This window comes from Dicentrarchus labrax, unplaced genomic scaffold (assembly GCF_905237075.1).
Source record: "Dicentrarchus labrax unplaced genomic scaffold, dlabrax2021, whole genome shotgun sequence".
In the NCBI taxonomy this organism is placed as follows: domain Eukaryota; kingdom Metazoa; phylum Chordata; class Actinopteri; family Moronidae; genus Dicentrarchus; species Dicentrarchus labrax.
Genome location: NW_026136711.1, coordinates 8,802,826 through 8,817,556, shown reverse-complemented (window position 1 = coordinate 8,817,556; position 14,731 = coordinate 8,802,826). Strand labels below are relative to the sequence as shown.

At 40.7% G+C, this 14,731-nt stretch overlaps 1 protein-coding gene across 3 annotated transcripts in view; it reads right to left on the bottom strand.

The window, feature by feature from the left end:
- The window catches only part of klhdc8a (kelch domain containing 8A), a 48,702-nt gene extending 36,823 nt beyond the window's left edge, over window positions 1-11,879 (bottom strand). For 2 of the 3 annotated variants that reach the window (XM_051415511.1, XM_051415510.1), the window contains exons 1-2: window positions 11,529-11,879; window positions 6,570-6,631 (exon numbers count right to left, since the gene is read on the bottom strand). The gene's annotated coding sequence lies outside the window, so the exon portion shown is untranslated. The remainder of the gene's footprint in view (window positions 1-6,569; window positions 6,632-11,528) is intronic. The other variant, XM_051415514.1, reaches the window with a different exon arrangement.
- Window positions 11,880-14,731: the final 2,852 nt, after the last annotated feature.

Genomic DNA, 14,731 nt, shown 5'->3' with positions numbered 1-14,731 from the left:
CGTGTTAGATGTGGGAACATGTTCATCCCACTCTACGAGCCCTGTCTGTTTAAGTTTATGGCAGATGGACCTTTTTTCCCAGCAGACATTTTGACACACCGTAGCAGAAAAAGCTTGGGGGCATTTAATAACATTAATGATGTCTGCATTCCACTTAGGGAAGGTTGTGTGTGCTTGCTCCCTGGGACACTTGATTTAACTTCTTATTACTTACTTCTTAACATTCTTAATTTTGTTATTCCACCTGTGCTTTTTCTGCTATGACAAAAGCTTTTATTGCACACGGAGCAGGATGTGGTATACACTGTTTAGCATAATGACACTTAAGTTCATATTGAATGAAAGTTACTATAGTGACTTAATACTTGTCTCGCCACTCACTGTACTTCTTCAACAAATCCAAATGCTATTTCTCAATGTCTGCAGTTAGCTGTGAAAATGCGAAAGTCATCATTCATAACATGATCACTGCAAAGCCTTGTTCTAAGTTTAACCACAGAAGGGCTCCCTTAGGGGCCGGTCACACAGAGATGCACTGCTAGAAATGTGTCGCCTGCAAAACCATTGTTTTCCTATGGTACGCCTGAACTGTGCTCCTCTCTTGCGCATGAAATTAAAAAAAAACTTTTGGAGTGGAGTTACACCTCTCGTCAATGTCACAACTGGCCCGGACAGCCAGTCAAATCAAGCAAGAGGCGGGCTTTACTACTTTACCACTTCTTTCAGTTTTGATGCCATTAACTATGCTGGTAAACAGGTCTGCTTGAATCCACTTTTTTCCGTGATAATATACGATCACCCAGGCGAACCAGCTGGTTTTTCCCCCGCGCTCTTTGCCAAGGCATTTTAGAAGTAGCCATGCCTGTAGCGGTGTGTCTCTCTGTGACTGGCCCCTTACGCCAAATGTACATCTGGCTGTGTTCAGGCTCAGTCATAGCTGAGTTGCTGTTTATCCAATGGTAATGTTTTAGAAACTAAGACTGTTCTTCAATAGCCACATTTATAATATAGTTTAGAGCTATTTTATCAAAATGTACATAAATACATGTTTTCAGCTGTAGTAACAGGTGCTTTTTGACTGTATTGAGTATTACAACCTTTTGATGTTGAAAACCTTCTCTGCCATCACTCATTTTAAATGTCATTGTAGCCAACTGAGCACAGCTGCTGTCATTAACCTGTATTTTCTTTTATATTGTCTGATAATAAATAATTTCAGATGCAGCTCAGCAGCTTGTGAATAACTGCTAGTTAACATAGTATGTATAGGCCAGGGTAAAATTCACACTGTGTCTGTCAACAGAAACAGAAAAATATGTGAATGTTTAAACACAGTACAGGTGAAAAAACATACCTGTAAAGATAGAAGAGTGGGGAAAAGAGCCACATGTACTACAGAGACACACACACACACACACACACACACACACACACACACCAGTTAAAATGGCAGTGTATTGTCTCTAGCAGCTGCGACTGAGCTGAACACGACACAGCCAGATGCCCCAACTGCGGTGCTTATAATAGCCATAAATCCCTGTTATATTAATTTTCTTTACAAAACATGTGTCTGGCATAGTGGAAATTCTCCTAATAAGTGATGGAATTGATGAGACAATTTATTAGGGGATTCAATGTGAAAAGCAGGAGTGCCCGTCAGTGCCCACGATGGTTATAAATTAGGGCTTCAATGGCAAAATAATTTTTCAAATTGATCACTGATGCAGCCTGAACAGAAAACACTCTCGCTCCTTCACATAATTACTTTCCAACTGTTTTCCTCCTCTCTGTCTGTTCCCCCCTCACGCACAAGATGGCAAATATCGCGCAAGCATCATTTCTTTCTGTAAATGTCGTGTCACGTCTGAGTAAACATTTATAAACAGTAGCAGCTTGATGAAGCCAGCAATGTTATGTACCCCATGTCAATCAATTGCAGCACTCCAACAGCAGGTCCCTAAAAGCTTTTAAAGTATTATTCCAAAGATTGGGTTTCAGGTCCGGGCTTTCCCGAAGCACAGAAACTTGTGTTCTATGTTACTGGCAGTGACAACTACTATGGATGGATGAACAAAAAAACTCAAAAAGAAGCTCAAACTTTATCTGGAGAAAATGCAAAGAAAATGAAGTACTGCCCACACAGTTTCACTGACAGGTGATGTCTAGAAAGTGCAGAGGAGAAACACTACAGCAAAGAAAGACGGAGCCAAAGTAAAGGCCTCATTTTCTCTGCTTTACTTCAGACAACCACAGTTTAATGTACATGACATTTACAGGGCCTCTTGGCTGTAATACCTCAGGGCATGAGAGCTCTTCTTCGCCATGTGAACATACAGCACATCCCAGCATGAACACATTCAGAGAGGCCGGAGAGGCTGACAGGTCCACAGCTCAGCTCCCCTCAGCCAACTGAATTACCAACTTGTTCCCAACAGCAGCTGCAGACTTCCTACCGCCGGTCAGCTCCAAGATTAGATGAAGCTCTGTGTTACCTGGCTGCCCAGCTCCAACTGATCTAATGGCCCAGACAGGATTAGGTGAATGTGCCGCCTTAACAGAGTTGGGCAGTATGCTAAAGTCTGAAGGTTTGTGGGCTGCAGAGAGTCGCTCAACCAAGACTCTCCTCCGAGTCTGAGCTGACCTCTGGATCAATAGGCTAGAGGGAGAGACGGTATCCCTCAGCCTCCAGAGAGCAAATGGAGCCAATGGCTGCTCTCTCTTCTAATCTTATCTCTACTGTGCACACATAAACATACTGTGTGCTATCTGTAATAAATCACCCTCAACAGACAGAGACTCTATGGTAAGAAGTAACAATGCCGCATAATAATGTTGCCCGGAGAAGGGAAATTACCTGCTGCTATCACTAGAGCTTCTTTTAGCTCTGCTGCTGCGGCTGGCCACCGCACTGTGAATGTTATCATTTACATATTTTACACAAGATTGAAATAGCAAAACGCTCCAGCCCAGCTGTTCCTATGTCCGTATTGGTACTGATGAAGTGAATTAGCGGGCTGAATCTGGCAGCACAGGCTCCAGGTCCTGTAATGAGAGAGCTGAGACTAAATCAGTTGTGGCTGATTGTTGGCCGAGGCTGTTGTGGAGCAGTTGGCGTTTCTCTTATCTGCCTTTAAACGGCAAACAACTCGCTCTGTTCTGCCCCCCCGGCTTGAAGAGCCTGTCCTGTCCCTGTGTTTTTGTGTGTCTTTTATTTGTGTGTGTATGCGCCTGTGTTCAGCTGACAGATGCTGCAAAAATGAGCAGTCACGCTGTCACCGTAGCAACTCGTGCCGTCATGTTACAGAGGAAAGAATAGAGACTCCCTTTATGTACTGTCTTATGAGTCTCAGTCATATGTCTCTAGCTAGGCATGCCATATATTATTTTCAATTTCACATAGTTTTGGCTTTGCCTGATATCGACAGCACAGAGCAAATATCCTATTTATTAAAATGTTTGAGCAATGTGTTCCATGGATACAAGAACCATATCAATAGGACATTTTATGCTTTAGTAATGTAAAAAATAATGAGTGTACTATCACTTGTAGTGTATTTTTCTCCATTCGTCATGGAGAGTGTCCTGTTTGGGAACCTCAGAATTGCATATCTGCTTTTTGCAGATGACATGGTTCTGTTGGCTTTATCAGACCGTGACCTTCAGCACGCACCGGGGGAGTCTACACCTCCAAGTCTGAGGCCATGATTCTCTGCCAGAGAGGTAGCTGCTGCTACTTTGTGTAGAAATAGCCAACTAGGAGGGAACTCCAGTGGAGACCAAGAACTTGCTGGAGGAATTACATATCTTGTCTAGCCTAGGGAAGTCTCAGGATCCCCCAGGAGGAGCTGAAAAACATTGCTGGGGAGAGCGATGATAGGAATACCCTGCTGAACTTGCTGCCACCGCGACCCAACCCCAGATAAAGTGAATATTTTTTACTGGACACATATTTCCAGATAAGGAGCAACATTATCATTCATTTTGAGCTGTGTTTCTGGCCACATTGCAAATGTAAGTCCAATTTTCACTCTTTTAGTTCTGTTTTTGGTCTCTTCCAACTCCTGAAGGAAATACCAGCTAGTTGCTAACTGCTCTTTGGTTCTGAGCTGGTAGTGTACACTGGGTTTTTAAAGCTTTTTTTACTTAAAACAGCTGCCGAAACCCCATACCCCAACACACCTCCCCCCATCTCAGCTGCCTGTGAACACAAGACCGGAGCATTATCTGGGAGGGGGTCAAAGGTCTTAGAGTAGTCAATGGAAGTCCGGAGAGGAGGTCATTCACATCAGTCCCAACCTTTAACAAGGGTTACCATCTCCCCTACCATACAACCACTACCAAAATTCAATATTTAGGCCCTACACAGTAGCTACACAACAGACACCTTTACACAACACACACTCCCGCTCTTTGATGCACAAACATCTTAATGAGTTTTCATGTGAGAGTTGGAAACAGTTGAAGCCGTAGAGATGCTAATCAGAATACAAGGCTGCATTTTGCATGTTGGTGTGCCAGGAGCCATGGAGACCAGCTGGAAATAGATACTGGCGCTTAGGAAAAAGAAAGCATTAGCAGAGCTGAGAAAACTAGGCTTGATGTATGCACGGACATGACGTTCCTGCCACAGAGAACAGGCTTGGTTACATAAGGACAATGTATATTCTATTCACACTGTACTGTATTCTGTCCCTGAAGCACAGCCCCCTCCCAGGCTCAACCACTCGTATATTCAGGACATAGTGGTTCTGCTCCCTCTCACTGACTGCTGTGTAGGAGTCAAATTAGAGTGAGCTGATCCAGTGTGGCAGTGCTGTGAAGGCTTGAGTGGAGAAAAGAGCAGAGGAGGAAGAAGCGTAAGGAAAGATAGGAAAGATGGAGGAAAGGCAGAAAGAGGAGGGGGTGTTACGATGAGGAGTGGGAGAAGTGGGCTAAGTTAATGGATGGAGGATATTACATGGAGGGCATAATGAGAGGGAGGGACAGCTTAATGAGGGGGGTGATAGGGACTGGGTAGCAAAGCTAACGGGTTATATGGAGCACAAGCTCTATTACAGAGGGGAGTTGGGGACATCATAATCCCTGTGGCCTTATAAGTAATTACTATGTGATAGAGAGAAAATGGTAAGACCTATCTACTGTCAGCAGAATTGGAATTAACTCCCTAACGGTTCTTTCACTGCACCATGCTTTTATGTGTGTGTTAGCTGTACTTCCTCTCTTTTAAGATTTGAGTGGTTGACTTTCAGAGCATTTGTGCATTGTGAGGGCATTTTTCTTTCTGCAGAGTTATTTCAGGGTTAGGAGGTGTGTTTATAGAAAACAAAGTGTGTGTTTACCTCCTCTGTGTGTGGATCATAAGGCAGCAGGTCTGGGCAGTGTATTCTGCAGGCTGGCTTTTATCTAGCTCTATATAGATACACAGTAACCAGGCTGCTTGCCTCCAGTTAGGTATGTGCATAAACAATACCTTTATGTGTCCCTGTAGATCAGTTCCTGTACTGCATGCTAACACTTCAGTAAAAGCAGGCCACTACAACTATCCAAACTACTGACCTGAAGCAATTAAGGTCTGTAACGGTTTTTGTTATTAGCTGTAGCTGATCTAGCCAGGCCTATTCTTGGATCTGCTGAGCAACCAAGAATTTATAAGCCATGCAGTGATTTTCAGCTGCACACAGTGTCCAACCATTCAGTTCAGCTCTCTGTACAAACAGGGAAAGTAGTCTCTGCTTGATAAAAAAAGAAAACATTATACTATACTATTATATTTTTAACACATTTTTACTAATCTCTAATATAAAACTACAAAATTCAAGTTCAGATTAAAGTTTGTAATCCGCATCAGAACAAACAATAATTCATACATTGAAATTCTTATACTGAAAATACGCACATATCATTTAAGAATATTTACTCTTAAAGCTGCTATACATTTTTCATAATGCTAATGGCTAATTTACCAATACCACTAATGCATACTACAGTGTTAGCAGGGACTCTACTTTACTTACTTAGCATAGTGATGATATGCATAGCACAGTGTAGCATTTTTGTTTTCTCAACAAGTATACAATAAATGAATGTAATTTACAGTTTTATACTAAAAGAAATGTTACAAAGTCTGTGCCACCAGTTGTCAGTCAAACTGTGACTCTGGAGCTCTGCTGCCAATTCAAAATTTGAAAATGTCACTCACCTTGTCAGCCAGTGGTGTTGAGATGATGGACCATCTCTTCCTGACAGACATACTGTACGTTATACCAGTTTTGAAACTTCCTTCTAACTTTGACAGGCGGGGGCTCCATCCTGTTCGTCTTAAGAGCCAACGAGCAGGCTAACGTTAATGAGGCTGGCATCGAACCGCATTGATTTAACATAACGACTGCACACTGTGCATAGCAACTGAAATTGCATTTATGAGTGTGTACGGAAGGAAGTAATCAATGCTTGCTGAAACGAAAAGATGAGGACAGGAAGTAAAGACGAGGAAGGGGGAGTGGAGAGGAAAATGTGGGGTGAGGAGGTGAGGCTCTTCCACTAGAAGAAAATCAGTGACACTACTGTACCTTCAGGTTGGAATCCCCGGCAGGAAACCCTGGACGATTTCTCAGCACTTCGATTCTGTTACCTGTGAAGTTGAGAAGATGATACTATAAACTCTACACCACAGAGAATGATCAGCCAACAGTGCAGCTCTACCGTATTATTAGATCTTAGTGCTGCATTTGACACCATTGACCATAATATTCTTTTGGGGAGACTTGAGCATCAAATTGGCATTAAAGGAACCGCACTAAGCTGGTTTAAGTCATATTTATCAGATCGCTCGCAGTTTGTACATGTTAACGATGAATCTTCAATAAATACTACAGTTAGTCATGGAGTTCCACAAGGTTCTGTACTTGGACCAATACTATTTACTTTATATATGCTCCCTTTAGGCAACATTATTAGAAATCACTCCATTAACTTTCACTGTTATGCAGATGATACGCAGTTATATCTATCAATCAAACCCAATGAAATTAATCAATTATCTAAATTACAAACATGTCTTACGGACATAAAATCCTGGATGACCTGCAATTTTCTGATGTTAAACTCAGAAAAAAACGAAATTCTTGTTCTTGGCCCCAAAAACCTTAGAGACTCACTGTCTAAAGATATAGTCACTCTAGATGGCATTAACTTGGCCTCTAGCACCACTGTCAGGAATCTTGGAGTTATCTTTGATCAGGATTTGTCATTTAACTCCCACATAAAGCAGACCTCTAGGACTGCCTTCTTTCATTTACGTAATATTACAAAAAATTAGACACATAACTATCACAGACAGATGCAGAAAAACTAATCCATGCATTTGTTACTTCAAGGCTGGATTACTGCAACTCTTTATTATCAGGTTGCCCCAATAAGTCCATTAAAACGCTCCAATTAATTCAGAACGCTGCAGCACGAGTACTGACAGGAACTAGAAAAAGAGATCACATCTCTCCTGTACTAGCTTCTCTGCACTGGCTCCCTGTAAAATGTAGAATTGAATTTAAAATCCTCCTCCTCACCTATAAAGCTCTTCATGGTCAGGCCCCTTCATATCTTAAAGAGCTCATAGTACCCTATTACCCCTCTAGAACACTACGTTCTCTGAATGCTGGGCTACTTGTGGTTCCTATAGTCTCTAAAAGTAGAACAGGAGCCAGAGCCTTCAGTTACCAAGCTCCTCTCCTGTGGAACCAGCTTCCAGTTGTGGTTCGGGAGGCAGACACCCTCACCACATTCAAGAGTAGGCTTAAGACATTCCTCTTTGATAAAGCTTATAGTTAGGGCTGGATCAGGTGAGTCCTGAACCATCCCTTAGTTATGCTGCTATAGGCCTAGACTATCGGGGGATTTCCCATGGTGCACTGAGCTCCTCCCTTCCTTTCTCTTTATGCACTCATTCATGTCCCATTAATGCATGTTACTAACTCCACTTCTTCCCCGGAGTTCTTGTGCTTTCTCGTCTCGCAGGTTCTCATGGATCCTGGTGGAGCCTCCTGCCATGGTCCTGCTTGACTGCCATTGCCAATACTGTTGTTGCTGTGCACCTGTCTGTCTGTCTGTCTGTCTCTCGCTCTGCCTCTGCCTCTCTCTCTCTCTCTCTCTCTCTCTCCCTCTCTCTCTCTCTCTCTCTCACCCCAACTGGTCGAGACAGACGGCCACCCACCTAGAGCCGGAGGATCTGTCCTAGGTTTCTGCCTTTTAACAGGCAGTTTTTCCTTGCCCTTGTCGCCAAGTGCTTGCTCATGGTGGTACTGTTGGGTCTCTGTAATTAATGTTAAAGAGTTCGGTATAGACCTGCTCTATTTGAAAAGTGTCCTGAGATAACTTCTGTTATGAATTGGCGCTATACAAATAAAATTGAATTGAATTGAATTGAATTACCGAGTTTGTTTGCCTTTTTAAGTGCATTTCTTTGGTTTTCTGGTTTGTTTATCTCACTGCTCTCAACTAAGACTGGGTATCTAACCTTGATTCTGTGTCTGCAGCTGTGAGGAAAAGCTGCTACTGAATGTTTCCTCAGATGCTTTATTATTTACTTATTCTATGCTCTGGTAGTTTCTGAGTTAAATCCATATTTGGTCTATTGTCTTTTGAATTTCTCATATGGCTGCTGGTGTTTAGACAGCAATGAACAAAAATGATTTTATAGTAAAACATGTTTACATTTCTCCATCAAATATCAAAAGTATCATTTTGGTTTTGTGCCAAAACTCAGGTATCAGATTGGCACTAGTATCGAAAAACTTCAAATGATACCCAACCCCGCTGTCGACTCTATTTCCAGCAGATAATACAGTATGATTGCAGTCTGACTGCACAGCACCCAACAGCAGACAGACAGATTCAGTAACAAACTAAAGAAAACTAAACTTCTGGCATCTACAGAGCAAAATACTTTTCTCAGGAGTCGTTGGAGACCAAAGTTAATACTGGACTTAAATACACCTGGTGGCCAAAAATACATCACCTTAAGAATGCTAATGTTGCTGTGTAAGTGGGCATTTGTTTTGCAAACATGTTAGCCATAACAATGAGCCGTGTGTCATCTTCTTTAGAGTTGATCTGCCATCTGTTGCTAAAAATTGATTTATGCAGCTGTAAAACATAAAGCTGCTCAAATTCTGTATTAAATAGTGAGCTAACTTTACCAAATAACAACAATATTAGGGCTGCATGATGTGCTAAAAACATCATATTGCCATTATTTAGACAGACCTTGTGATATGATTCACTATTAGTGTGGGAATTTGTTTTCTTAAATCTGGAGAACAAGATTTGTAGACCAGTGCATTGCATACTACCACATTGCGATTCCGATAATATTGCGCAGCCCCAATTAATATAATAGTTGTTCAGCTGAAACTAGTTGAGCAAAGTTGGGGTCCATGTGTCTTCCCTTGAGTTTCTGATAGGCTCCACTGGAGTACAAAGGTCTACTTTACATTGTTATGCAATTGTAAGTTGAGTTGAGAATTTCCAACTTTGGAACAAAGTGCGAGAGTCGAGGAGAGTGACAACCTCCCCCAGGGAGAAAGGAAGAGGAAGAAATGTCATTCTTCCTCCGGTACATCAGTGCCGAGTCGGGCTGAAGACAGACAAGTGTGGTGAATATTGAGTAAGTGACCTTTCAGATAAGGCCTGGATGGTCTTTATATTCACTGTCATCATTGCAATGAGGACTGTAACAATAGATCCATCATCATCAATCATCATTTCATGGGCTGGGGAAGGAGTTTGAAAACCTGCTGAACTATGACAAATGATGTAAACAATCCAGTAATATTCCAACAGGGACTTCAACACAGTTACCAGTGTGTGAGGTAGACATAGCTGAAACTAATGCAATAAACAGTCCTGCAATAACTCCCGACTAAATGAAGGTTAGTGCAGGCAGTTACTTACAGACAGGCTATGTAATTATGAAGTCAACAACACCAGGATACCTAAGGTCACTGGAAGATATAAAGGCCTGGATACCCGCAACCTCTGCAATGAATGAATGTCATTTGGGAGATGAGTATCACATTTAGATTGAATGTAAGAATGTACGGATAATGAATTATAGAGAAAGATACCATCCAGATATGTTTCAATTCATTTTGCTACTACAATCAGATAAAGGTATTTGTAAACTAGGTGCCTTTTTTCAAGGACTGTCTCTTGTACTTTAGCCATGCATGCTATCATTTTGTTACCACTGTATATTCAGTTTATGCTCCATACCATGTGATCATGGTCATGAGTTGCATATAAACGAAGCATGCTCAGTTTTTGTTGAAACTATTTTATGAAGGTGTTGATTCAACTTTAGCAAAGCTGAAATTGGCTGTTGAATTGTGTTATCCTTAGAGGTATTTCTAATATTTTCTCCATCCAATTATCACTGGGAATAGACTAAATACTAGAAACACCTCTTTAAAGAGTTTCTCCAAAAACGAAACATTCTAATCCTCATGCAGGTATATATGGATATACTGCAGGGCTGTCATATTAGACTGTATTGGTTGTGGCTTAGTGTACCTATTAAACTGGCATATTAGTGTATATTGTGTCATTTACAATGCCTCACCTGTCTAAAAGAGAACTCTCTGCTTTACCGTACCTCCTTCTTCAATAATTTGCACATTTTCATACTCTCTAGCTCACTGTTGTAAACTTCAATCTTCTTTGCACACTGTGTATATAGTATTTTATGTATATTTCTATTATTTTATCTGTCTATTTATTAGATTTTGTATTGTATTTTAGGATATTCTGCATATTGTGTATTCTATAGATATGTATAAGAACTTGGGATCAATAAAGTACATCTATTAGATAGATAGCTAGATAGATAGATAGATGATTATCTGCATTATCTACTACTACAATATTGCTGGTGTCTGTGATTTATTTGGTACCATATCACTAATACCCCTCAGTATAAAGCTCCATCACTCTCAGTGTGTTTAATTACCATATGTTCTTCTCCCTGCTCTTCACTATGGGAGGAACCATTCAGACAACTGCATGTTGTTGTTTATCCTTTGTACATTTGTAATGGAGGCTTTTAGGCGGCTAATTATCACAGTGTCACACACAAAGCCAATTACAGGACCAACATTTACATTGTACTATATCCACGGTGAAGTGGCTGGCTTCATAAAGGCTTAATGGATTAATGACTGTACTTTAATTAAACCCACAGCTAGCAACAAGGCAAAAGAAAGTGTCACCTTCTTTAAAAACAGTGTTAATGTTAGCCTACAGTGCCCTTATGGCGCCACTAGCCTGACTGTGCTGTCTGTCTCCAGCCGAAGTTTAGAGCAGAAAAGAGTAACTTTCTCGAGGTTTCCTCAAGCCGAATGTAACGAGTAACGAAATACTGCTAGCTGAAGTTACTAGCTCTACTTTCCAACTGAGCCCGGACTCATGTAAACCCAGTGACTCCCCTCAGAAACACCGACTACATTTCCACTCGTTTCCCCCCGCGAGCCACTTACTTTTTCCGTTTCCGCCGCCTCTCTCTCGGTGGTTGCCGCTTCTCCTTCTCCCTCTCCTTCTCCCTCTCCTCCTCCTGGAAGCGAGATGGAGTGAGGAGTCGGATCCAGGCGGAGGAAGATGGGAGACGCGCCGGTAATAGCTCCCGCCGCACCGGGAGCGCACAGCGGAGGAGCGGGCTGTAACAACGACCGAGCTCCGCTTACCGAGCCTGATATATCGCCATTATGTGGGTCACAGATGAAGTATTCATCTCCAGCTTTCATCGCTCAAGTTAAAATTCATCCCTGCGATGGTACGATCCGGAGAGAGAGGGAGAGAGCCTGTGTGTTGTGATAACCTATATTTAGTAAAGGGGAGCCCACTGACACTATTTCAGTATATGAATTAAAAAAGATGTGAAGTGGGTGTTTCAGTTGATTTGCGTTGACAGTGTACATATTTTATGGGTTAAATAAATCCAAAGGGTTGTAAGGATTAGGGAATATTAACCTTTATCCTGGTGACAAAGCAGCAAGCTCTCCATTTCCAGATCCTGACTTGTAATTGAAATCACAGCTACCCAGTCCGGACATTAATATTATTATTATTATTTTAATTAATAATTAATAATAATAATATTGGTGCCCTGGGTCAGACAGGCCCACCATGATACAGTTGGGAGCAACCTTTTCATTATAATATTTTGTTATAGTTCTAATAATTCTATATTTTTTTATTTCATTCTTTTTTATTCAACTTTACTCATCAACAACAGAGTCTGTCAATAGACACTTCACATTTTGACATGTCAAAGGAGGAAAAGCACAGGTGTAATTAACAAGATTAAAGGTCCGGTGTGTAACATTTAGAAGGATCTATTAGCACAAATGGAATATAATAGCCTATTCATCGGTATGTTTTCATAAGTTTATAATGACCTGAATGTTAGAATCATTGTTTTTTATTTTTACCGTCCAGGTCGTCAAAAACAGACTTGAGCAGTTAGTTGCAACTTTCTCCATAAGATGCCACTAAATCCTACTGGTCCTTTAATGAAGGCTGCATTCCATTTATGTGAGCCAGCTTTAAGGTTTGTTGTACACGCTGGCTCACTGGAAAGGCCATCACTGAGCCATTGTTACACCATCTGTGTTTTTCAGGCTATTATATTTCAAATGTCTGTGAAAAAGGTTCATTATTTCCAATATATGCACACCCTGTAATGACTTACCCTGGTTCTATTCACACTCACAGAAAAATCACATGAAAAAACCTGTTTACTCATATCTCTGTAGGCCTATGATTCATACACAGCTGTGTATGACAATGAGAATAAGCGTCAGCTTTCATATGTCCCCTTAGGGACTGGTGGATTAGGTTGTTGTGTTCTAAGAAATGCTGCAAAAGTTTCCTCTAGGATGCCCTTTTGGTAGATAAAACATAAATAAATAAATATGATAAAGTGCTTTCTAGGTTGCCCCTCCAGTGGACAAAGGAGACCTGCAGTGTGCTGATATAAAAGGCTGAGTTTCTCAGATGTAGGCAAGTGTACCCCTAAGGGTACTTTGGAGTACTGCAGGTGGTACTTCACATTTAAAATGACATGTATTTTCTGTTTTAACAGTTTGTCTTGTTTTTGTTACATTGTTTTTATCTCTTAGTTTAGTAATTGTTCAGATTATGCTTGTTTGTCAGTGGACTTATTGTCTCCTTTTTATAGAATACAATAAAGAGATGTTTGAAAAAAAGTGTAACTACAATGCTGTCTTATTGCATGACAGTGATGGATTATAAATATTTCAAATGAAGCATTAAAGTGTCTTCCTTAATAAATCGCTGTACTGTACCTCTTTTTATATGCATCTTTTTCTATCAAAATTAGTTTGTGCATGTCTGCAACAAACAAAACAAACAGCAGTGACACTGTGGCTAGTTAAGGCTAGCCAAAGATAAATTACTGTTTCCTGTAATTGAACAATCCAGTTTGATGCTCCAGCATCTTAGCAATTGAGTTGTACCATAAACATAGTAACTAAATTTGTGAATAATGGTATAAAAAGTAACACCAGATTAACTGCTTAAAGGTACTAGCCTGTATAAATGCCATCTTTGCAGCCTCTGAATCTTGTGCAGTTTACACAGTTTGATGTGGTGAAGCTACCTTTAAACCATATATTTAATTGAAGATGAATTTGTTAAAGTAACTCAATGACAAGAAAGCAGAAGAAGAAATGAGAACATATTTTGTTGTTAGATACTGCGTTTCCCTGCGCCCTTCAGATTGTTCACTATGTATATTTTAGATGAGATTAAATTAAATCTAGGTTTATTGTTAAAGATCAATTTAGGATGATCTATTGGTAGAAATGGAACATAAAATTAGGTACGTTCTCATAATCACCTGAATATAGTAGCCCCTTCAGACCCGCCTTATGTTCCAAGGTTGTGAAAAATATAATAATGACTTTTTCCCATCCTTAATGCAACCAGAAATGAGAATCAATAAAAAAAATGTTTTTAATCAAAACCCTTTAATTGTTATTTTTCTTGTCCATTTCAATGGACATCAGGTCCAAACAATTCTTAAAATACCAACATCATATGACAACATCATACCTATTTTTTGTCTGTTAAATGTTGCAAAAAGTAAAAAAGAAGCCCCTGTCAAGTGACGTCCATTGTAATGGACACAGGGTCTGAAGGGGATATATGTTGTGTTTTCGTTCCCTTTTTTATCTAGAGAGGGGTTCCTCCTGTACAGAGTCTGTGATGTTAAACCACCATATTTCTACAGTAGCCCAGAACGGACAAACTCGGTAGCTGCGAGTTTTGAAGCCACCGTAGTTGCTCCTATACACTTGGAAGGCGAGCTGTATTCGGGTGGTTGCAATCTGCAACTTCACCTTTAGATGTCACTAAATCCTACACACTGGTTCCTTTAAGTCTGACACAGTGATTAATAATAAAAAAATGTATATAGAGCATGTTACAGTGTCTCAACTTACTGTTTCTGTAATCACTGCTCCCTGCCTTTGTAAGACAGCAACAGCCACTATCATTCCAAGTCCAGACTCTACACTGTATCAATTAGGCTGTGTGATTCAGTCTGATAGACAGTCCAGCTTTTGTGTTACTGTCATTGCCTCTAGAAAATCAAGCCCCCCTTATTTTCTCTGCCCGGGTCATTTTTCTGCCTCCAGCATGTGCTTCCACATCCAGCTGC